The 24,767-nt window shown below is 40.0% G+C and overlaps 1 long non-coding RNA gene across 1 annotated transcript in view; it reads left to right on the top strand.

Annotated features, from left to right (window-relative positions):
• The first annotated feature begins 4,931 nt into the window (after positions 1 to 4,931).
• Positions 4,932 to 24,767, top strand: part of LOC112944535 — a 64,525-nt gene continuing 44,689 nt past the window's right edge. The window contains exon 1 of the long non-coding RNA XR_003248785.1: positions 4,932 to 4,984. This is a non-coding gene — a long non-coding RNA (uncharacterized LOC112944535). The remainder of the gene's footprint in view (positions 4,985 to 24,767) is intronic.

The raw sequence follows: 24,767 nt of genomic DNA, 5'->3' as shown, positions 1-24,767 counted from the left end.
AATTGGCAAAAATCATAAGGGCATTAGTATCTAAAAAGAATTAAATCATGTTGTAGAAACTGCAAAGTTCATTTGGTAGCTGATTTTCACTCTTGCAGAACTGCAATAAATAATTTTACATGTAATGTTTTCAAAGAGCAGGACAGTTTGAAGATATTACTTAGCTTTCTTATTGCAGTTTATAGGTGTATAGTTTTACCTATGGGCATACAGTTTTAATGAATACATCAATTAAACCTAGATATCACAGTAATTTTTTTAAAAAGGTATACTAATCTAATGGTCAACAAATGAAATACCAATTTCATAAATTGTAATGAGGATGTCTGTAGGCTTACCCAGAACTCATTAAATTTAAAGATAATTTGTCTGTAGTCTTTGGAGAGTGTTCAAGATGATTGCTGTTTCTCAAATGGCCATTTTGATTAACAAACAAACAAAATTAACTTCGATGTTTAGACAGTTATTGTAATGGGATTTCAGCTACTAATGTCTCTGGACTGGAGGAAAAAAAGGAGATTTTCAGCCTTTCTGATGTGTCTCACTTAGTTGGTATTCATAAGGCTAGATCTAAAACATGATGTAGGAGGAAAGTAGAGGCCAGAGTTAGCAACCTAAGTTGCCATTGAACATTCTGCCTAATATTTGAAATATCCCCATGAAAAGAGGTATCTCTAGACTACAGACCAAATTATATGAATTCTATAGAGACTGTTATCTGGCTGCCCTCAGTGCTATTAGCAGAAAAGTGCCAGTCTGTTCAGCTCTTGCAAATAAAGAATATGGACACCACTCAGAGGAAACTGCTTGCCACTAAGCAGACAAGTGTCCCTGGGCCCCTCAAAGTAAAACATATAATAGATCAAATTTAATAGATAAATTTACCTCTATACTCAATGAAGCAGCTTGTAAGGGAAGGCTCCTTGTTCTGAAGCTTTGACTACGTTTGGCAGGGCCTGAGCTCTCCTGTGAGCTCCTGCGTGCCTTGCACAGACTGGAAATCACAGGCCCTGCAGTGCTAAAAACACTTTTATTACATCTGGCTCTAGAAGCTGGCTGGAACTAACACTGTTAAATGCACAAAATTCAGTGAGCTTTTTAAACAAAGATGCATGACTATTCCTGTTAAGCTTTAATCAAAAGACCTTTTAGATGCCTTCCATAATGAAGGGTCTGAAAAGCAGACTCTGTTTCATAATATATTATTCCAATTTTGCTTGTTAGCAGCGATAACTTTATTTAACTTTCTTCATTGGCTGGTCACATTTACCGTGAAAAATTTTGATCATTATCTAGCAGACGAGTCACAAAACCAAATAAATATTGCTGTTAGATTTGGCTTCTAGCACTATTCGCTTAAAGTGAATATACTTGGAAGAAAGTGTCTGGTCTGAAAAGCAATGCAGTTCTGTGTATTTATTTGGAATGCAAAGCAAACAGTGGCAAAAATAATATATAGTCTCCTAATGCTCTTTCTAGAGCTGATGGACAAAGAAGGGCTATGGCTATATTCTCCTTTAGAGTGAGTTGCAGTGGATAAATCCTGCTAGACTGCTGCCCCGTCACGTCTACTGGTGGGCTAGCTGCATTAGACCATCACAACATATGTGTTTTCCTTCAGTTAATTATGAGGAAAGAAAACACAAGTCAGCTTGGGAGGAATTCCTTCTGTATGGAAGGAACATAGGCATGGTTGTAGGAGTAATCAGAAAGGCTTTCAAAACTGGAATAATTCAGGAGAGGATGATAGAGGAGTTTCTTCCCTTTAATTGCTAGATAAAAGTGGTACAGTGACAACAAGTATTTCTGTGCGTTTGAGTTGGCTGTATTTTTTCCTTTCTTTGCTTAGCTCTTGAATACTCCATATTGTTTTTTATGTTCTTTCTTCTGGTAGTGCCATCAGGTTCACAATCCCCAGGTATACTGCACAGAAAGACTTCACTGTTTCTCAAACTGATTAGTATTTTGTTCTCGAGGCAACTGTGCTGTGTTCTGGGGGGTAGAGCACAGCTGCTTGGTTGGAGTGACTGCAAGGGTTTTCTGGCACTTGCAGTATAACTGTACTTTTTTGCTTAAGATTTGGATATCAAAACATGCTTTTCTGTTGGCTTGCTAACTTTTTTGTTTTACCCTAAATTGGCTCCAATTTACTTGATATGATAACTTAATTCATGACAAGGTGAAAATGGGCCCAGCAAAATTGCAGTTCTTGTTAAATGCACCTTGTTGCTCCTCCTTTCCCCTTAATCCGATGCTCGGGAAGCTTTTCCCCTAGACAAGGTCAGTGCTGCTGTAGGGACATGTGAGCCATGGTCGGAGACTTTGTGCTCCACATCCCAGCCTTGGCGGCGGTTACTGTGCACGTTGGATAAGCCACTCACAGCCCTGGTACCCTGGTGCAAGGTTCCCTAGAGCAGCGGCTTAGGCCAATAGTCACCCTGCAGTCCCACAGATCTGGGGAAAGGGGTGCTGTTTAAATGTCCAGAGATTCCCAGCTATGTGAAGGATCTACAGGGAGTTGATACCACTTAACTTACGTGACTAATTGATAATAAGAAACAGTTGAGAGTTTTATGATTCTGAAGATGTAGCAAATAAACATGAGGGAGACCTTTCAGATTCAAATTCCAGATTGCTTTCTGCAAGAAAGCTGCAGACTGTGGCTTTGTGCTAATGGCAAAATAAATTGTTATAAATATTTGTTACTGATTATTCAGTGCAGGCTTCTCAACCTGTGGGCTAGAAGCTTATTCCTAGTAAAACTAGTCCCTGTGCACTCTGCCTTCCTTGCATGTTGTCTGCGACAATCGCACTTTCAATATATCACCAATGAAATCAGTTACTTGTTTACACAACTATAGTTAAACAATCAAGTCATAGTGACATGTGATATTGTGGTATGTGATGAAATTGTGTGATATTTTGCTGTTTCTTATCTTGGTAATTTTCAGAAGAGATCTTTAGGGTAGATCAAGTTTCTCAAAGAGATTTTAAAGAAGAATAAAAATGCTGCCCTTTAGGACTTTTTCAAAGTTGCAACCAATTCTTTCTGCCTACCTAACAAATTCTAATCGCTTTTGAGATATTCATCTTATTTGGTCTCCCTTAGGACTCTGAAACATTCCCTCTCAATTTGATCTGAGGAAGCACCTAAATCATTAGCTATTGCAAGCTTGCCAACTCTTAATTTAATAAATTAAACAGAACAGAAGTTAATGCCCAGGATGGAAAGCACAATACAAAGAACCAGCCAGGGTGCAGTTAAGTAATAACCAGAACTGAAAGGAAAACAGTGTGAGCAGTTCTTTTATTGTGATGAGACAAATCATTTCATCTATTTTCTGACGTGAAAGGCAAAGGCGAACCTAACAAATAACACAAAGAGGAGAAAGAACAGAATAGAGGGGAAATTTTCCAAATGTCAGAGGAAATTAAATAGTGAACTTTAAAGGAAGCAGCACCCATTTGCTCAGCAGAACCTTCTCAAAGCTGTCATGTTGGGAAAATGGAAAAGTGCAGAAAAGCATTTTAAACCTGTTTGTATTAAAGTTTGGGTTTCTTAGACCTGATGGCAGCAGGTGTCTTCCTGATATTCATTATTCATGTCATCTCACAATGCACATCAATCTATGAATGAAGAGGTTTACGGACCCTTTTCCGTCGGGCTGAATAGATAAAACATATTACTGTGTTTAAGCTCACATGGCCATAGCAGTAGCTGCAAAGTTATTTGCCTGATAGAGGCGACAGACGTATGGGTTGCAAATAAGTTTTAGTTTGATGAATATGCAGTTGAACAGAGTTCTGCAATATATAGTCTTCATTTTAATGAATTGTAATGTACTTAGATTATTCTGAAAAGCTAGGTCTCTTCAGATCTGAAACATCAGTCAAATAGAAATGTTTCATTTTCTCTCAGCCTCATTTTCTGCTTCATGTAATGTATAAGGCCTAATCCTGTTAGGTACTGAGAGATGCAGGGCACATTAGGCTGAATCTTGAGGTCCTTAATCTTTGTTCAAGCCAATTGCCTCCGACTTTAGTGCCGAACCTGCAGGATCCAGGCTGAGGTAAAACCGAGCTCCTGAGCCTGCCTCCTTGGAGGCAGCACAAACTTGTTGTCATTTATCTCTGTGGGAGCTGGAGCCAGAGCTAAATTGTAACCTTAGAATTTTGGCTGTTAACACCGGTGGGATTGGAAGATGCAGTATCTCGTAAAATCCATTATTAAAGAATAAAATCAAATCCTGTGAGTCATTTCTCAGTGTGAAGGGCTGCATTTCAAAAGGGGACTCCTCCTGGGCCTGAGCTGCTGCAGTTCTCATGCTGAGAGGTCCCTGTATGACAAAGGATTGCTCAAGATGAAAGGCTGAAGAATCTTCACCAGAGGAGTTTTATTTATATACTTATGACTTGATCTCATAATGTATAATATTAGGAAAGAAAAGTGGGTCCAGACTTCTAAATATATTCAGTTCTTAGTGATTCTTGTTGCCTTTTAGAACACGTGAACGCAGAGCAGCTTTCTAAACTGTGAACTTTAATAAAACCATCTCTATGGGACAGACTCTCAGAACTGCTTAGTAATTCTGAGCGTCCTGGACTATTTAGCCTTTTCTCTTATTAACTTGCATGGAGTCTGGTAGCATAAGGAATAGACCTGATGAGTTACCCATAGACTTCAGTGAGAATAATAGATTAAAAGAGAGCTGGAGCAAACAGTCAGAATAGACATAAATTACTGTGCTGCTTCATGATGGGTTTATGCCAGTCTAAGGCTGTGCTAGGCGTTTGGCTCTGTGTTCCTGTGTGCTCACATGAGCAACTGTGAGGTTACACATAGAGACACGCAGAGCTACAGCGACCTTCACCTAATGTGGTTCCTTTTCATCCAGGCTTTCTCCTGTCCCTGCGTGATGAACAGTCACAATAGAAGGAGGATGTGAGAAATGTCTTCTGTTGGTCCATACTTTTTCTCCTAATTGTGAGTGAAAATAATCTAATTTGCTATTTCTCAATATTTATTTTTCTCCACAAAGCACTAAAGAGAATATATACAAGTCTTCCACTTCCCCTAGAAGCAGCCTTCTGAATTCTTTGTTCAGTTTTGCATTTTTTTCCATGCCTGAACTTGTATGAATCTTGTATGCAGTTAGTCTCTGAGCATGATGCATTTAAGTAGAGAGCAACTATATGTTACATTTGCAGTCACTGAGTGTGTTAACAAGGTTATTCTGTACATGGATAGGAAATAATTCTATACAAATGCGCTAATTTATTATAGTTTAGTTTATTAAGAAATATGATTTGTCACATCTGTTGACTACTCATGAAATGGTCCAAAAAATGTAGTCTGAGCTGTTTGCTTTCAAACGGGGGCATCAGAGCACTGCTGGAGAAATATTTAACTATCCAAGAGCTGAAGTTTCAGTGAAGCCTTAACTACGTGCTAATGTTGCCTTCATATGCGTCACTCTGAGCTCTGTGAGTTTGTCCTCCTGAGCAAAATTGTCTGTGTTCAAGTGCTTGCAAGATGTGAAGTTTTAAGTGGGATAATTTTCTGTGAGTACATACATTTGGGATTAGTGCCTATGGATTTCTTATGTTGGCTTGGAATATCTCTGCTAGGCTAAATCAAGCTTTCCCATTACTTTAGTGCAAAAAAAAGATTCCTGAAATGTTAAGGCTTTGTTTTAGTTAAAACTCCGTCTTGAAGTGGCTGGAACTGGAATCTTTTTTTGTGAGAGGTACTGAAATAAAAGTAGAGAGTGGTGATGAACTGTTGCATTAAAATAATGCGGATCAGCTCTGATTGTGAGACTACTGGAGTGACCCGAGTGCCAGCCGAAGAGGCTGCAATGTGTGTCCGTGTGTCTGGCTGCTGGGCTGTGTTGGTGTCTGACCTTTTTCACATGGTGGGATTATATCAGCCACAGAACAACCTCTTTTTTTTTTTCCTCCCCCCCCCAGTTAGAACAAGTTACGGGGATTCCTTGAATTGGAACCAGAAGTGTTGCTTTCATTTCACAAATTCAGTTTGTTCAGTTACAATTAGGGATTGTAAGGTGCATGTTAATCTGTTCCCTGTGCATGACCAAGACTGCTATGGAAAGAGTTGCAAGGTTATTCAGTAAGTTAAGCACATGGAGAGCTAGTGCATTTTATAATCAAGTTCTATTCACAATTTCTCTCTTGAGCATCTGGTGTAAAAGTTGATGACAGCCTAATGTGCTTTAGAATACATCTTTCAGTGAACTTTACAGAATTATTAAAATATTTTTAGCTAAAGCTTTCTATAACAAAGCCCACTTAGAACTGTTTCTTAATAAAGCACATTATAGAATTATAAAGGTTTCCCACTTCCTGGAATAACCAAACAGTTGTGTTTATACAAGTCTTACTGTGTTTGTCTAATGTGAATGGCTTTGAGGAGACTGGAGCAGCTTGTAATATCTGAAAGAGCAGAGAAATGTGGGTGTGCTGGTGCAGAGGTTTTTCTTTGTTCAGGCATCAGTGAAATCTGTTGACCTGGAGTAGAGCTGACACTTTGATTCTACACATCTTTTGGATCTCAAAAGACTAAAGGTAGAATTGGTGAGGGAGCTTATTTAGGCTGTTGATGGTGATGTAGGAGAGAGAATAAATAAAAAGGTGTGGTGTTCCCCTACTGTGCCTTTTGGGGTTGATTAGAGGAATTTAAGGAGCTCTGTTTATTTGCTGTTGGTCTTAAAAAGGTTTTATTTTTTTCAGTGTTTCATTTTTAAAATTACTGCTTTACATACTTTCTAGCAGTCTTTAAGCAGGTTTTATTATCACAGTTTCTTTAAACAAAATTTTAGGGATCGGAAGAAACTGCTAAACCTCATTTATAACACTAAAGAAAAAATAATTAGCTTTTGGTCAGAAGACAGAAGAAGATTAAGTAGTTTGTGAAGTCATGATTTTGGAGAACAAATTACTATGGAAAGCAAGTTTGCAACCATTCAGTTCAAGGAGACACAGCTTATATATGGTGCCTGTGAGGCCTAGTAAGTAACGTTTTGTTTTAGGGAATCAAAACATGCAGAGAACCCAATGACCTGCGGTCAGTTCAGGTGTCTCTGCAATGGGTGATTCTGCTTTCAAGGCCCTAGGCAAGTCTAGCCAAGGGCTTGTAGGGGCCTCTGCAGTGGCTGCCACACTAGTTACACCGGCAGCGAGCTCCACTGGAGTCTTTTGCTGTATCTTCATCTTCTCACCTTGAATTTCTTGATCAAGGTGAAGAATCTCTACTGCTGTATCAAAGCAAACAAAAATAATTGTTTATCACCAGCAAAATCAGAAAGAATCAGATGTAATTCACTTAATCCAGAAAGAATATTAAAAGCCAAGTTAGGTTTTACAGTCCACTGGTGTGAAGCAGTTCTTATCAGCAGTAAAATGAATTTAAGGGCTCTGAGTAAAGAATATCTTTTTAGGAGGTGGAATTTCAACTGGCCCATACTGCTCTGACTAGGCAAGAGCAAATATGATAAGCCCAGGACTGGGCTGAGTTTATTGAATGCTAGGGATTTGGCATTTACTTATTTGATTTGCTTCCCTCTTGACTCATTTGAAAATTAAGTTCTTTAGTTTGGATTTTATTTAAAAGAAAAGCTTTTATCTGTTAAGTTGTTCATAAACATCTTTTTCTTTAAATGGGAGAGAGATATTTCTTCCCACTTCCTGATACCAGAGTTTCTTTGATAGTCACGTCTCAATTTTAATCTTTAAAAAGGATACTGATTTCTTGCCAGTTATTGCTTCAGATCCTCATGTCCCTGGGTAGAGAATACACTGTTGTGCCAGGAATAGGAAGAGGCAAAGGCAGCCAGAAAGGCAGCCTGAAACAAGGGCTTCCTTTGATAGGACAAGTTAAATACATGAAACAAATCTAACACTTCTTCTCTTCATTTTTAAAAAGTCCCTAGATAAATAAGGAGGGAGCTCTGAAACGGCGCCCTGAACACTTAATCTCTTTTAGAAATAAAATGGTCCCAGCAGGACAAGTAGGGCAAGGAAAGCCCTCCATTGCCAATGGTCTGCCCTAGCAAGAGCTACCCCACGTAAAGATGGTGTATGTTACCCCTATAGATGTTACTGCAGGCCCTAAAGAGTTCTGTGTGGCAATGGCCTGTTGATGGACAGGTCATCCCCAGGAGTCTTGAGTCGTTAGGCACAGGACTGCCTTCAGGAATGGGAGTTCTGCATTTGCCCCTCAGTACCTGGCTCTGTGCTGTTGAAAGACACAGGTGGAACTAGGGAAAGTCTGATAATACAAGGGCTAAAAATGGTAAAATATTGAGGTGGTAGCTCCCATAATGAAGAAAGATGCACAAGGACATGAGATTCTTTAAGAGCTTTTCTGTAGCCATTCTTTGAGATAAATGAAAGAGTATCTCAAAGAGGAGTATCAAAAATACTCCTCTAGGTTTATTTTCTTTATGCTGCACACAGATGAATTTTCCTGAATTTTCCATAGTAACTCTTCTATGTGGGGCTAATTTTGCTGGATTCTAGTTCTGAGGCTGATAAACTGACATGCAAGAATCACTGCATCTATTGTACTGAAGGCCATAGCTTTGTTTTTCCAGCCTTTCTCCGTAGTTGGGAAAAGTTGTTTGCTGTAGAGGTGCAGATCAAAGGCACTGATGGTCTTAAAATTGGCGAACTCATTAGAGGGGGAAAATTTGAAAGCAGGAGAGGATGCTGGACAGAAGGGCTGTGCTATTGGAAGCCGGTTTGGTGAAGCAGAGAAGTTTGAAGGAGGGAAGGATTCTTAAAGGAGTCTGGAAGCTGTGGGGACGAGCGTCACCTCGGTGGGACTTGGTGGGGCTGGCGGTCACAGGAAGGACAGCTGTTCACAACGTGCCCCAGAGACCCTCACAAGCCAGGAGCAGTGTTTGGCAGGAGGCCGTTAGGGAGCAACGCTGACAGGAGCGAACAGCAGGACGGCTGTGCCTGAGAGCCCTACGACACACTTGTTTTTTTTAATCTGTCAATTCGTACTTGATATGTCGTGGAAATGCTGGGGAAGTCAACTATGTAAAAGAGGCAAATGAAGTGTCTTCATAGACAGCTTCTTTTTAACTTAAATTCCTGCAGACAGGAACAGTTGACATGCAAACTAGGCTGTAGTCACACTGGCGCTTAAATGTTTAAGATGCAGGTCAGACCAAATTGGCTTTTTGAGATGCAGGTGTGCAAGGAAAGCAGGAAAACAGCTTCAGAGCTAGACTGCATGGAGGGAAGGAGAACAGGCACTGGAGCTAAAGGACAGTAGTCCTTGTATTAAGAAAGCAAGGTAGAACTAAGCTGCCTCTAGTTAAGTCTTCCGTGACTCTTGGCAATGTGGGATAGCTCCTCTGGCCTCCAGCTACTTCTCCAGAAGGGCACAAATCACTGTCCAGTCTGGGTTTGGTTTCTCTTAGCACATGCAGCTTTGCATCTGGTGTCTACAAGCAAGCGCAGGAGGAAAGTAGCCTCTGGAAGCAGCAACCAGTGTCCAGCAGCGCTCATGCGGAGGCAGGAGTTCTCCCAGCTCCTGCCCTCCTGCTGCAGCCAGGCTGGGAGCCTGGATCTCACTGCACAACACGGGAGGGAGGTTTCACCAGCAGACTGCATCGTGTTCCTGTTCTGGTTACTTCATCAAAGGAGTCGTTTTGAGCTGTGTGTGTGTTTGGAAACTGTGTTGGCCTGTGCTATTAGCATATTAAATAACTGGTCTGAGATGAAAAAGTCATTGAGAAGCTTCGAAGATCAGAAGGAAGTGAATGGCATTTTTGACTTGCACTGCCTTAATCTGGTTGTCATCTTAGTGCTTTGTCTTGCATTTTGTTTATATTTTGTTTTTTATTTTTAATGGCCTCAATGGAAAAGGTTTTTTACTTAACCTAATGATGTAATACTATTGTTTCAGAATGACGTCAACTTTCTATTCTAGGTCAGTATTATCAGCTCTTATTCTGGAATCAATAGTGCCTACAACACAAATCTTTAACTACTTGACAAGCTTAGTGTGGTGTATTAAATGAAAAATAAATCTCCAGAACACCCATAAATACTAAAAGTAATGGTTGGACCAGACCATGCTGTCTGGATCTGAGTTTTAGAGAAATTATAATGTATATTATAATGTCCAGAGCTTGCATTAGGGAACACTCAACTATTGAATGTATAATGCACGTACTGTGTGCTGATGCAGTGCCGAGAACTTTTATTCAACAGACTGCCAGAAAAAGATGGGAACAGGAACTTTGTTTAAGATTAGATCCATAAAATATGCTGTATTATATCCATGAAATCTGAAAATGATGAACTCATGCATAGGTTGTCTAATCAATGTGTTTTAGGTAAAGTTTAGAAAATTGAGTAGACTGAGATATGAAGCAAGGTTAAGAATTTAGGAGCCATCCTTACAGCATCCTCTGTAAAGGCTGAGCAAAACAGGTTGTTGGTCAACTTTGCTCTAGAAATGGATTTTGGGTGATTATAGAAGTTGGAGGAAATTTAAAATAGGAAATTCCTCTTTAATACACCATGTTTAGTTCTTCTTTCCCTGGGAGACAGTGGGGAAGGTTTTTTTTTCATGTCAGTTCACCTGTGTTGTATTCTCTGTCTCCATCATTTTCTGTTCGCTGTAGGTCTTTAAACATCACTGTACATATGATGCTTCAGCAAACAACTCAGTTGTCCCATCTGCTTAGTTTGCCCTTTGAGTCTTCTGGCTTTGCCTTTAAAGGGGAGAGCAGAGAGATACTTCAATGGAAATTCAGAAATCCCAGGAGAGTGACAATGTTGTTTGTCTGGCGCTGCTGCCTGGCTTGAGTAGGGTCTGCGCGTGGGTCGGGAGAGCTGCCCCTCCAGCAGCACGCCGGCCAGCTCGAGGCCGCTCCGCTTCCTCTGTCTGCCTTCCAACAATGCTACTCTTTCATGTCCTATTCCATTTCACAAACAACACTTTATTCTTCAATGAATTCCACTTTGATTTAACTCCTTCCAAATGTCAGTCCTTTTTTTCTTGTGTCTCTTTTGACACCTGCTTATTAGAGAAACTTTGTAGGGGACTTTAACCAGGCGTTTCATGGTTCATAGACCACAGTAGCATGAAGTTCTCCTGGCCCTAGCAGGAGCAGTGCTTGGAGGGCAGCATTTTGCAGGCCTATCTTGTTGGAAAGGAAGAGGTGTTACTGCAATTTTTAATGAGGAAATACCATGTCAGTAATGCTTAGTTTAATTCCCTATTAGTTTGATAGCTGTAGAGTGATCCACCTGTGCACTTGCCACCAGCAAATCCACCAAGTTATTAATTAAGAGAAGAAAAGATTTACAGATAGGGTAACATCTCTAATTAGACTAAGTGTAGTGGGGAAAAGGCAGATAAGCTTTCAGGCACAGGAGTTGTTCTTCAGGTCTGAAACAGAAGCAGCAAACTTCAAAGCAAAATCAAGTTGGAAACAACTGCTCTGACTTAATTAGAGAATGACCTACAAAATAATTTTGACAGATAAGCCTGGAAACTCAAAACTCGGGTACTAAACCCTGATAAGTTCCCTGGACAGGGTGATGTGGATGCCCAGTGCTGCTGTCCCGCTTTCATCCTATGGGTTGCACAAGTAGGAACCGCATCGGGCTGCTTCCCCTGCCAGGCAGCCCCTCTCCCCTGCCCCCTTAGCCAGGCTGTTTGGTTCCCTCTTCCCCCTTGTAGTCTATCAGATATCCAGTTAAATTCCTGCTTTTGTTTCAGGTCTGAAAAATATCACTTGTATGGCAGAAATTGTCTGCTTTTTTTCCAAGATGTACTGATTGGTATAATAAATATAAGCTCAGTCTAAAAACTTAGTTTTGGGCTTTATACTATAAAATCTAAACTTTTTTGGGGGGGCTATTTATACCTATACCAATTTTCTCTGCCTCTTCCACCTTTCAGAAGCAAGTTAGGAGAACTCAGGGTTTACTTTCTTAGAATTCATTGTTTTGTGCTCCCTCTTTTTATTAAATAGAGTGCTGCTTGGTCACGAGCATTGCTGTGTGCGTTAAATGTGCCTGCACTTTAATGTAATTTGAACAAACTGTTAGATGAAGCAGTTGCTTCATTTTTAGCAAATGCAGTATGATGAATCTAAGTACATTTCAAGGGCAAAACAGGATTTTCATTCTTTACAGAAGTGCTGCATAAATCTATATACCTGTAAATTACACATTAAAATACTGAAGACTTCCCTTACTTGCGATATTCAGTTTCTGCCTGACATGAAGTGATAGTAAGAGACAGGCAGAACCCTGATGATAGTCTTAGGGTGAGACACCTGGTTGCTTCTTGCATCTACAGGTTGTCTTCAAAATCCTGGGGAATTATTTTCTTGTTTCTTTGCATAAACTATTTTGGTATGGGATACAGTGCTCCTGACCTGAGTAGTTGAACAGAGTTAAAGATCATAATGCAAAAATGAAGTGTAAATGTAAATCATATCTAAGTCCTATTTTTAAAAGGAATAGGATATGAAGATTTTTTTAAACATGAAATTTCTTTAAAGAACAAGAAGCTATTGAATATAAAGGATTCATTTTTTTTTTATACTTTATAATCCCCACTTGAAGTAAAACAGTGTTCCTAAATTGCTTACCAGCAACCCTTGGAAAACAGTACAGTGAATTCAGTAGACCTGCGGGGGAGGGGGGGGGGGGCGGATTTTTGTTAACAAAGTTGCTATTAACTAACTTTGCAAGAGCAGCTTCATTGACGTCCTTAGAATGAGACTAGTACATTAATCCCAAGTGCAGTTGGTTCCATTTTTCAGTATCAGGCATATAAATGATGCAATAGCTACAGTTATTGTGAAGAAAATTTACTGTCAAATCTTGAGGTATTATGCATCGGGCTACAATTTATTCCTGTAAAAGAACCTGATACTTTTTTCAGATTACTTAGTTCTGGCTTGTGCCTCCTCCATCAAAATCACTGTTGTATAGTCTAAGTGAATCAAGTGAATTTAATGCCATTTTGGGAAAGCAGATTTTTGGATTAGTCCATCTAACTGTTGTTTCTTCTTTCCCTACTAACCTTCAGTAAGAATAATAGTAAGGAGAAAATGTAATTTACCAAATACTTGAGATGTGTGTCTTCAAGCTCTTGTTGTTTCTAGACAATAGATTAGAAATTAAAACAGGATCAAAATTTAGAAAAAAAACTTGGCATGTAATTATACAATGTCAATTCCCCTCTGAACTGTACTATGCTGCTGAATAAGAAGATAAGAGCAGGTGTGTGCACGTGTACTTCACTGGGAAGGCACAAACCTACCTGTCTGCAGAGCCAGGCATGTAGATCAGTTGTATGATGAAGATATGTGAAGTTCAACCACTGTTAGTACAAAACTTGAAATGAATAATGAATACAAAAAATAGAGCCAGCTGGTCTTTAAAACCTCTGATACAAGATGCATAAACTCTAGCAGCCTGCCCGGCCCTTCTCCCCCAAGCTCCCCATCTAAATGGTACTTTCTGGCACAACAGTCTCACCAAGGTAAAAAAAATCTATTAATAATGGATGGCTCCTTACTTTCAAATACCTAGAGGAATATTTCTCTGTAATTCTTTGTCAAAAGTAATAACTGTCTAGGAATCAGAGGCAGAGAAGAAAATAGCTTGTGGTACCGAGAGCGTTTTGATGCTTGTTTGATTCTCTAATCCTGATTCAGTGCCTAAGGTCCACCATAAAAATGCACTCTTTGACCGATTTCTGGAGGGAGAAAATCAATTGGTTTAAGTTTTTTATGAAATTCATTTGCTTAACCAAAACCTAAACACATTGATGATTTAAACAGACCTATTTAGCTCCTAGGGATTTTTGAACAGTCCTGTGTTGTGGGATTATTTCCACTATGGGAGATGTACAGAAAGCTCTCCTTTGTATCCAAGTAATAGGTGCAGCCCATTTCTTTAAAAGACAGCCTAAATAGTGCTTGAAATAGCGTTTTAAAGCTAATGTATTGGTACTGAGCCAAGAGTATTGTTAAAATAACTATTCAGTATTCTATACTGTGTTTAGGAGATTAGGGTGCCAGTTGAAGGCTACTGATTCAAATGTTAGGTGAGATATATTCTAGGTGTGTGTGTGTGTGTTTTTTTTTTTTTTTTTTTTTTTTTTTTTTTTTTTTTTTTTTTTTTTTTTTTTTTTTTTTTTTTTGTCTGTGAGCGAAGTTTCTGTCAAGTTTGAACAAAGAACTGAGCTGTTCTTTGGTTCATCTTTCTTGTCAATAAAATGGCTGGGATAACAGCTTGTAGGTTTGGGAGACCTACCTTTAACTTCTGTAGCCTGGATCAGACCAAGGAAGTCAGCGTATGCCTGTAGGGAGTATTTCTGCACATGCTTTGCACGCTGTGTTCTTTGGAGGTTCTCACTCCTGATTGCCAAAATTTCTGTTGATTTTTGTATGCTTTGCGTTTCATGCTGCATACATTCTCTCAATGCTGTTAAAAGGGCATGGAAGCTGTTGGTCTGTGGGGCCCTGAGGAAGCAAGTGCTGGGCATGAGTGTTGGGGCTCAACTGGGGCCGGTGACAGCGCTTTGGAACAGGCAGAGCTGCTGCTTTGGGCTCGTCCATCCTCCTGCGAGGGCCAGGGCACAGGAGCCCTTTCCAGCCCCCTTGGCAGCCCTTGTCGTAGCTGGAGCTACTTCTGCATGTGTGCAGCTGGACCTTGGGGAGTTATCCTCTTTTTTCTCCTGTGCAGCTCTGTGGACTTTTGTGGGATAACAAGTGGTTTTTGGTTGCAGTGTTATGGCAGCGGTGGTTTTTTATTTATTTATTTTTAAATGCTGCTTTTCCCCAAAAGAGGACTTTTCGGTCACCTCTGTACCTTTTTAGCAAATTTCAGAGGCTTAGAAGTATCAAAGTGGGAAGTTCAGAATAGATGTTTCTGGGTAGAGGAGAAAGGCCCTATTAATAGTCTCACTTATTAACCCCAAAGCTAATTAGCTTTCCTGTTATTAAAAATCTGAAACTTCACATGGAGGAGAGACTTGGAACCAGGCTTCATTAGTCCTGCTGCTCGTGAATTTACTTATTTACCTCTGGTAACAAGAAAAGGAGCCTTCTTTGGGACTGGAAACACTCGATAATTGGCAGATAAAACAGGCAGGGAATTATTTGAACTAATGATGAGAAATGAATGAGATTTGCCTGTAAATCAGTGTTGTTATGCTTGAAATAATTTGAATTCTGTCAGTTTTGAAATTGGTAGGCTGGTCGTGATACTAGTTTGGGTATCTTCATAGGTAGATTACTTAAGTAATTGGAACACAGAAATAATCAAGAGCCCAAGGAAAGACGTGGAGTTCAGAGGTAGTTTTTTTGTCATTTAATATTAATGGTGAATCTATCCCAGCAAATTTAATCTAAAGGTCAATTGCATCAGCTGGTTGAATAGAAAAATAATCTGAATTTAGCCCAGCCTATCCTGAATTATGAATAGTGTCATTTATATGGTACATGGCCTGGGACGTCAGTTCCACTGACACCTCTGTCCTTTCCGAGTCAGCACCAAGGAGAAGGGAGTGTGAAAATCACCGGCCCTGCTGAGCTACGAGCTGCGCAAGGGGCCGAGGCCGCTTCCAGGAGCACAGCAACATGTTCCGGTTGCTACACCGAGGGGAAATGAGCACCAAGTTTAGAAAGGTGAAGAACCTAAACCGGATGGAGATGAAGGAGAAATGGGAGTTTATTCTCGGATGCTTGAAAACCTAGCATTGAGTTCTTTTTGAATCTGGAAGCTTAAAAGTTGCTGGCAGATTATCCACCTCCCTAAATCCAAATATTAATACAAAAGACTTGCCAGTGATCTGCTTGCCAGTCACTCTTTGATGTCCTACTTGACAAACCTTGTCCTACCCACTACAACAAGCCTTGGGCCTTATTAAATGAAGGATTAATTCAGAAAGCCACATCTCAAACATCACTCAAGCTTCCTTTTTTTCCTCAGTGATCACTTAATCTTTCATAATAAGATGACCTGCAGCCTTGCTTGTGTTGTAAGTATTTTGAAGAATACTAGAAAAATATTACCACTGTGTATACATACAGCAATGTTTCCATCTTACTGGAAGTCTCCATGAGGTTTATCCTGGGATATCTGCGTGTTTATAATTTCTTAATCCTAACCCACATTTACAAATAGTTGAGCACAGAATCATATCATCAAATTGAGTTTGAAGTTTTATTATATCACTGCTTAATTTGATTATTATATTTTATTATAGAAATGTCTCTTTCAAGAAAGCTTTTGCTCTCTGCACGAGGTTGATATCACATTTTTCATGCTTCTGAACAACCATAAGCAATTCTAGCAGCTGTGGAGTGCAAGATAGGGCTCCGTTCAGGTGGGCAGTCCTGAGACAAAGCTGTGAATGTGACTCAAATTGGTAGGATTTTTTTTTTCTATCTACTTGGTCTGGAATCTCATTTAGTAGTTGCAGGAGCTTGTTACTGAAGACAACATTGAGGCGAAACATGTATTTTCTGCCCCATGAGATAGTTTTGTGATTTTGTTTATTCCTGAGCATTCATAAGTGAGAATATCCCAATTCTTATGTGCTTCTATAATGCCAAACCTCTGAAGAGATTGTGACTTTCCTAAGTCTTCTCACACCTTCTTGTGTTCGCAGTTTGTCTGTGTGTCTTGTTGCAGAAGGCACCTTGTGTGTTGTCATTTCCCATCTGCTGGTACCTAAATATGGAGAGCTGAGACCTGCCGACTTACAGCTGTGCATCAGATAGAGCTGGTGCAGCAAGGCTCCAATCTGAAAACATTTTAAACAAGTGCTAATCAAAACAGAAGTCATTTTGCTGAGTATGAAACTCTGCATATTGTTTTTAATGCTGTTTTAACGTGTGTGTTTTGATTATCTTTGTGAAGCATCCTGGTAGTGTGATGATTTAGTGAGGCTGGGCTTAGTTGTCTGCTTTTGATATTACATTAACTTCAGACGTTACATATCAAGAAGATGCTGTTTTTTTGGTATGTGGTTTTGTGCAAAGATTATTCTGCTAAAGAGTTGAGAATTGTCCTAAAAATTAGGTAGGATTGTACCAGTTGCATTTAAACAAACTAGCTTCAAATGATCTGTGGCCTTCAAATTGCACATTGTTGCACAAGTGACTGTTTCAGGTAATTATCGTGGGGTTGTTTTGCAGGTCAAATATTCTGCAAAATGCCATTTTCTGTGGAGATGGTTGAAGCAGGTCAAATTGCTTCACTTACTCATGTTTTCTTTTTCATGTAGTGACTGGTACGTATTGACAGACTTAATTGCGCTGCTTCAAAAGCTAGAGGCTACTTATTTTGCTAGAGACTTTCCATATAAACATGACATTAATAATGTGTATTTTAATTAAGTTGCAGATAGCTTTTTAGTAGGCTATTTGCTGCAACCTGACAAGAACAAGACAATAATGGCTGAGCTGACAGAAACAGAATATGTGAAAAGGATGAAGTGTTTACCACTGTGTTTTATTTAACACAAATAATAACATGTGAAAAGCGTTTCAGGCTTTGATAATAGCAACGTGTCAGTGAAGCATGTGGGTAAAGTCTCCCAAAAGCTGAACCTCCCGCCTTGATTCTTAATTCTTTTGGGTGGCTAAAGATGGAGAGTGGCAGCTCCCAGATCCCGTCTTCAAAATACTGAATTTTGTGCCTGAAGTGGTACCTCAGTCCTGCTGATTGAAATGTGCTTGGTGCCTTTCCAGCTGCCTTTGGAGCAGCAAAGGGCAGGATGGTTGTAATGCCCTGGACCTCTTTGCTGCCTTTATGGGGACTGTGTTTGTGGGGGCTGGACTTTTGTGTAGGTTCAATGTTTTCTTAGGGTGTTGGAAGTGTTTTACGGAGATCTATGGGCATTTCTGATCTAAAAGTCTCGCAGGATTGCCAGTGTGTGGTTCCTTTCTCCAAGGACAGGCAGTAGTTAAAGCTCATAATGATGACACTTCCAAAACTAATTGCTCTTAGTCTTGATGGTGTCTGTGATGGCAAAGTGTGTGTGTGTGTGTGTGTGTGTGTGTGTGTGTGTGTGTGTGTGTGTGTGTACATACCTATATATAGGTGTGTATATACACACACACATATCCATATATATATGGATGGATTACTTACCAGTCTCTTCCAGACTGGGGCTCATTGCAAAACCAGTGTGTCGATATTCCTAAAGCTCTTTTTTACCTAACTTAATATTGGCCTTTTAAAATGGCTAATATTGCAGGAGTCTATCCCCAGCTTTTATTTGAAGGGATTGCCAAGCTATTTCTTTTATCTTTGGAAGATAAAGTCAAATATTGAGGAGGAGTGACAGGGCCTTTCTCTGTATGTTTTTGAGCTTATAAAGTGCTTAAGAAGGACGAATTTTGGACCTGGATGCCTGCATTCATTTGGCCTCGCATCCGTTTTAATAGTGCCATTTACATAGTAGGGGGTTACCTAAGTGCTTAAATATGTGGAAATGTTTGAGGAACTTTTGTGTGTTCATGGCACTTCTACTACCTTCTACTGCCTAGGGGCTTGATATGAAGTTCTCTACATTTTGAAAGTTTAGCAAGACCAAGTATGTTTGTCCAAAAATGTGAATTATGCCTTGTCTTTCCTTAGTGATTTCTGTGGTGACCTGACACTGGCAGTTTTTCCATACTGTACCCTAGTGAAATGGATGATGTTTTATAGCGGAAAACCAGGTCTTCTCAGTATCTGTTACGTGGAAGGTCTAACTAATAAAACAGAGAAGCTGAACTTCTAAAATTTTAAAAATTAAATGTAAAGGGTAATTTGTTTCCATCAGAAGATAATATTATCTATCCTTCAAGGCTGAGTAGATATAATTGCCCATCATATAAATCTTTTGACAAATAGTGCCCTTAGGCAGTGTGACACTAATAATTGTTCAATTATAGACTTTTAGCTTTTGAGATGGCCGGAGTCATTATTATGCACCTCACTGATGGGAATAAAAGCACAGTTTAAATGCATAGACAAAATATTATTCTTTTGAAGGTGAGTTCATCTTTACAATTAAGGTCTTTAGTAATTGCCTGTAATATTTTTAATAGTCATGATAGGTTTTATTTTAATGTTAATCTGATTGTTTATTGAAAAAAAGTCTCAGTCGGGTTAGTAAAGAATTGACCTAAAGAAATTAAGTATTAGGATATTCAAAATGTCAGATAATACTTTAGCAAAACATTTACCTTTCTGAAAGAATGATGTTCATTATACGTATGTAGTTCCAGTGAATTTTAAACATTTCAAACAGTTCAAGCTTGTTCTCTAAGCCAATATGATCATCAAACGGCTAGGTATTCTTCTTCTTCTGGACCCCACTTTAATATTTTCCATTCTCAGACATGCACTTTAAAGGTTGTGAAATGTGGCTGAAACTGATGGCGTTAGAAACGAGGGAAATCCTCGGCAGGCCCGAGCCCTGGGGAGGGCGCGGAGGGGAGCGCGAGTCGCCCTGCGCGAGGTGTTGGCTCCTGCAGCTGGCGGGTGCACAAGGAAGGGGAGAGCTTCCGTGCGCGGAGCCAGCCCGGCCGGGAGCGTGCGGCCCGCAGCCGTGCCCACGTGTTCCATAGAGCATCGCGCTCCCTGCCAGTGCCAGTCAGCCTTGGCTTGTTCTCTCATCCAGTTTCACCTTTTTAAGATGAGTTATAGCGCCTTACTGTTTAGATCACCCTGAATCTGTACAATATGTTTCTGAGCTCTCCTGTGTATTTGAACAGCACTTAATCACAAGGTAGAATAGCAGCTCTCTGTATATGCTCTAGGAATATACTCTTGTCACAATATTTTTTTGAATTATTGTAATCCAGAAAGGTTGATCTGAGTGGAAGTTGGTAAGTTGTTTCTTAAAATTGTTTATGGCTAATTAAATAATGAAGTTTGATCTGACTTGGACAATTGGAAAGGCAATAGAAGGCTCAGGTAAATTTTATGTTCGAATTAGACTAGATTGCTATTCTCTTGTGAGGATATTCTTTATAAGCTTTTCTTTAATATATATGTATCTGACTTTTAGCTTGCTGCAGTTCATTGTTGAGGTAATTTTTGCAAGACTCTGAGTGCTTTGAAATGAAGCTCCCTGATTCTCATGCAAGGCTGGCAGCTCAGGATGGGAATATCAGACTGGTGCAGAACAGTAAGTTATTCATCCTAGTTCAATACTGATGGAGCATTTTATCAGAATACTGAAAAGAAATAAGGATCTGGGTTAGATTACACATCTGCATACATATACTTAATTTTAATTTGGAAATTCTTTTGAGTTTTGTTCTGTTTCTGCTTTTATTGCTTTTTCAAAATTCCTGTGACTATCACACATCTTTAATCAAGCATGAGAACTTGGCTGTGGGAAATGTTTGCTCCGAAAGCTAGACAGTTGTGACGGTTGGCTCTTTGGGGAGCTCACTGAAAATTCACAACGTAGATTAAGTCTGTGGCGAAACTAAAGCTTTCTTTGTATGAACTTGGACAAAACTGTGTGTGTTTATTGCTTTGTATCAGAGCAAAATAAGATCTGGGCCTGATCTTGGCGATTTTCCATGTAGATGGAAGTTAAATAGAATGTTGGCATGAACCTTTGAAAAGTCAAATACAATAAGGGACTGGTGGGGTGCCAGACTTGATGACTATTGCCATAGCAGAGATTATCTGTGTTTGGGAGAATAGCTGCCTTCCACCCTCACTCACCCATGTCTTATTTAGAAGCATAATAAAAATGTTGGTGATGACTAGTTACTGAGCCAGGGCTTAAGTTGTTTAAAATATGATCTAATGGGCTGGGTGCAGTGCTAGAGCTGGCTTAGGTTCCCACCTGGTTGTGGATGTGACTGCATTTCAGCAAAGGAGTTACTGCTCTCCCTCTTTCCCCGCGTGCAGCAGCAGGAAAGGCAGTACCCACGCGGGCACAGCGAGCACGGCCGCTCCGCAGCGGCACCACGTGCCTGGCATCCCTTCTCTGCACCTCCCGGAGGGACAGGTACTGATGACGGAGGAGCTGACTCTGGGTTCTTGCTTTGGTAGAAGCTGCAGTGAGCTGAGACTACCTCGTTATTTGAATACTTTGCCTTTGATGTATATTATGTAAGCCGAAATGTACATCTGTGTGCACCGGCATTCCCAGGAATCGCTGCAACAGGGTCCTTGTGTGTTCCTTGAGAGAGCTGAGTCTCAGTGCCCACGCAGAAAATGCTGCCGCTACAAAAGATGCGCTGTCCTTTCATGCCACCGATGCTGTTTGTCAGCCGCTTGTGCCCTGAGGATGTTTTTGTATGTTGTGATGTTGGAACTGACTTCATAGCACTTTCCCTGGGAAAACATTTTTCTACTGTGGGAACAACAGTAGCACGTTTTCAGGGCAAAAGGAAGCATAAGAACAGGGTTTAAAATGGTATCTGCATCCTGTGATTGTTAGGATGCTACAGTAATTTTATGCCCTTAAAGCTGGAAGCTCATTAGAAGTTGGGAAGAAACAGGAATGAAATGTTGGCCACTTAATCAGCACAGATGAAAAAGAAAAAGAGAAGGTAAATACAGCTGTTCTCATGTGAACTGCTGACTTGCGGGTTAACAGCTGGTTCAAGAATTAGAAGAATATCATAAACCAAACATGTTTATGCTGAGCAATGTATGGATGGCATTAAAAGGTAGTGTCATATGGTGCTAGCTGTTTCTTTAGCTAAATTGCGTTCTACCGATGTGCCTGCAGACGCTGCAGTTCTCTGTTGGAACTGCAACATCAGTGATTCAGAAACCTGGGTTGCTACTGCTTCCATTTAAACATTATTTAAAGTCCACAAAAATTGTCAGAATTTAGAATAACTCATGGCATGGTTATGTCTAAATCATATTAAGTATCAACAATTAAAGTTTCTTATGCAGGAATTATTTATGTTTGTACATAAAAATGAAGAGCTGCTTGAAGACCAAACAGCACCAATGTTCATGACTGGCCAACTGGCAGGAGCACACGACGATGGGCAAGGCAGGCAGCAACTGCATTTTGTGTTTGGCAGAAGGGGATGAATACTGACTGGCTCCTCATTCTATATAATGAACTTAAGGAAGTTTGAGTCTTTCAACCAAAGTATGGAGAACACTTGGACGTTTGAAATATGTTTTGTACCATTATTTGAAAAATAGTCATGGCCAGTGTACATGACCAAGTATCTATTGCTTATTAGCTGCAAGGACAAAAATCAGTCAGACACGTAGTTCACTGTGAGACTGAGACCTTGAAGATGCATTTGAGAAGTAAAATAGAGAACACTGAATGTTTCCAAAATTTAAAAAACAAGCAAAAAAAACCTGAGATGCAGCTTTGAGTGGACTCAAGTAAATATTTGAATGGACTAGTTTGTATATTCATAACTCCTTTGGCTTTTGAGAAATAGGATTTAGAAGGTATTTCATTTTGAAAAAAGATCAAGTGGAATCTTTCAGATGTATATTTTCATCCCACAGTGTGTTGCAAATACACGCTCACTTATCTGTATAATAATAATGATAATGTATACTTATAGAATAAGACATCCTAAGTTACTACTGCGTTTACATTAGTTCGATAGTAATAGGAGCATAAAGCCATATGCATTTTTATAAGATTCATCTGGGAAGCATCTTGAAATATTTATCTTTAACTCTGGGTGAATACACAAATATCTTATCAGAACATTTGAAGCTCAAATATCCTCATTACCTCAGCTACAAACATTTCTAGCTAGCAAATTAATGTTCTACAATATTGCCTTAATTACTCCATTTAAAAAAAGCCTTTCTGTTCAAAATCAAATATTCCTCCTTCCATATATTTAACTTTGTTATAAAAATGATGATATTTCTAGTTAGACTTCTCAAGATGTATGCACAAACACACACCCTAAAGAAAATTAATTCCCAAACCTATAAAAACAGCAATATGGATAAGTGTCTGAGGAGCTCATTTTTTGAATTGCGCAAAGACTTCACATGGGAGAAATGATATATGGCAGGTTAAGTGGGTTGTGCTTAGTTTGAGGAGGTGTAAGATCTTTTTGCTGTGGTATTAAAGTTAGGGATGTGTTAAAGATTAGGAATGGGGGCTACAGGGTGATGGTAGCTACATTTCTTTATGGATTTCGTAGGATTTAATATGAAGGAGATGGTTTAGTCAGAAGAATGAAAGGCTTAGAGTGAGGGTGAGTAAGAATCACAAGATTTATTTTAAGGGTACAGTTAGGGCTAATGAAATCGTTGGGACTGGTATTTGAGAAAGCAGAATTTAAGCAGGTAAGTTTATTCCTGGATTTCAGAAGATTTACAAGTATAAAAGTATTCAATAAATTGAGATCGTCAACCTCTGTCTCCCAAATCACCTTTAATTCTAGATTTAACCAATCTCCTGGATATATGTTAGCTTGAAGCTAAGCATAAAGGGCATGGCCCACGTCAGTGTGCCTCAGCATTCATTCCAGCTCCAGGTGCCTCTCAAGATCCAGCAATAAATGGTGATCCTCCTCAGGGAATTCGAGCCTCTCTCAAACCCTGGCCACAAGCATCGTCCAGTCTTCTGAGAAATGAGTAGGGTAGGTTTTACTGCTGCTGCACAGTTTGTGTTCGTCATGCAGCCTTGTGAGTTCAAATAATAAATCAAGATCTTCTGCTGTTTCTCTACCAAGCCACAGACCAATGCCCAGCAATGTCAGTCCCTGCATTGAGATGGATAAGCAGGGGCATCCCTGGTCCAACTCTCAGTGAGAACTGGAATGGAGTTCAGCAAGGATATGGATGCAAAAGTTTTACATCACTCGGGTAAAATCCCTAGGTTAAATACAATTCAGATTTCAGTTAGGATTAGTGCTTGAAACTGTTGTGTCAAAACAAAGTTTAGAGCTGGCTAGGTCAGAGGTGAAAGAAGCTTTGTCTTCCTGAGATGAGGCACTAGGCCTGGTTTGTATTTGCAGTGACCCTATGATTCATGACAGAAGTGGTGAAAGAACTAGGGTAATGGTCAAAGGCCCCAGGGCTAAGATGAAGGTGCTGCAGGTCTCTAGTGGCTGGAAGGGATCTCTGGGTTTAAGGGTTGGGGTGCAGCTCTGAAACAGTTTGATTGCTCCATCCTGCAAGATCCTCATGTCCAGGGTAGTGCTGTGTGGCTAGAGGCCTTGGCCTCGCTGCAGTGTGGGTTAGGTTCAAGTCCAGTGTCAGTCTCAGTGAGCATCTCATGTTCCTGCTGAGGACTGAGGGCCTGACCAGAGAGCTTCGAGGCTCAGAGAGGAGCTGGTGCATTTAGCTTTGGGCTTGTTCTTTGGGATGTCCTGTGTTGGTGTAGGTATACGGCTAGTGTCAGAGCTGTAGATGCTGTCCGGATTTTGGTGGGTTTATTTTGGGTTCTATAGGTCTTGCTAGGATAAATTGGCAGCAGAAAAGAAGGGCTTATGAGTATTTCCAGAGCAGGCTAGAATTAGACTTAGAGTAAATCTTAGGCTTACTTCATGGTTTGTAGAAGGACTTACTTTCAGTAGGCCTTGAGTTTTCAGGGAGGGAGCATCATAAAGGGCCAGGGAAAATTCTGGCTAAGTTTGATTTTCTGGACTGGCCTAATGGTGAAGGATTTAGTAGCATGAAGGATGGAAGATGGGAGTTTAAGGCTTCTGCAGCTAAGATATATGGTAGATGGCTTGAGCTTGGCACAGTTAGAAATTCCTGGTTTTATTTAAGATGTGACCATG

The sequence above is a fragment of the Nothoprocta perdicaria genome, unplaced genomic scaffold (genome assembly GCF_003342845.1).
Source record: "Nothoprocta perdicaria isolate Ctin4 unplaced genomic scaffold, notPer1 scaffold_17, whole genome shotgun sequence".
NCBI classification, from domain to species: Eukaryota; Metazoa; Chordata; class Aves; order Tinamiformes; family Tinamidae; genus Nothoprocta; species Nothoprocta perdicaria.
This window is presented reverse-complemented; position numbering and strand designations above follow the sequence as displayed.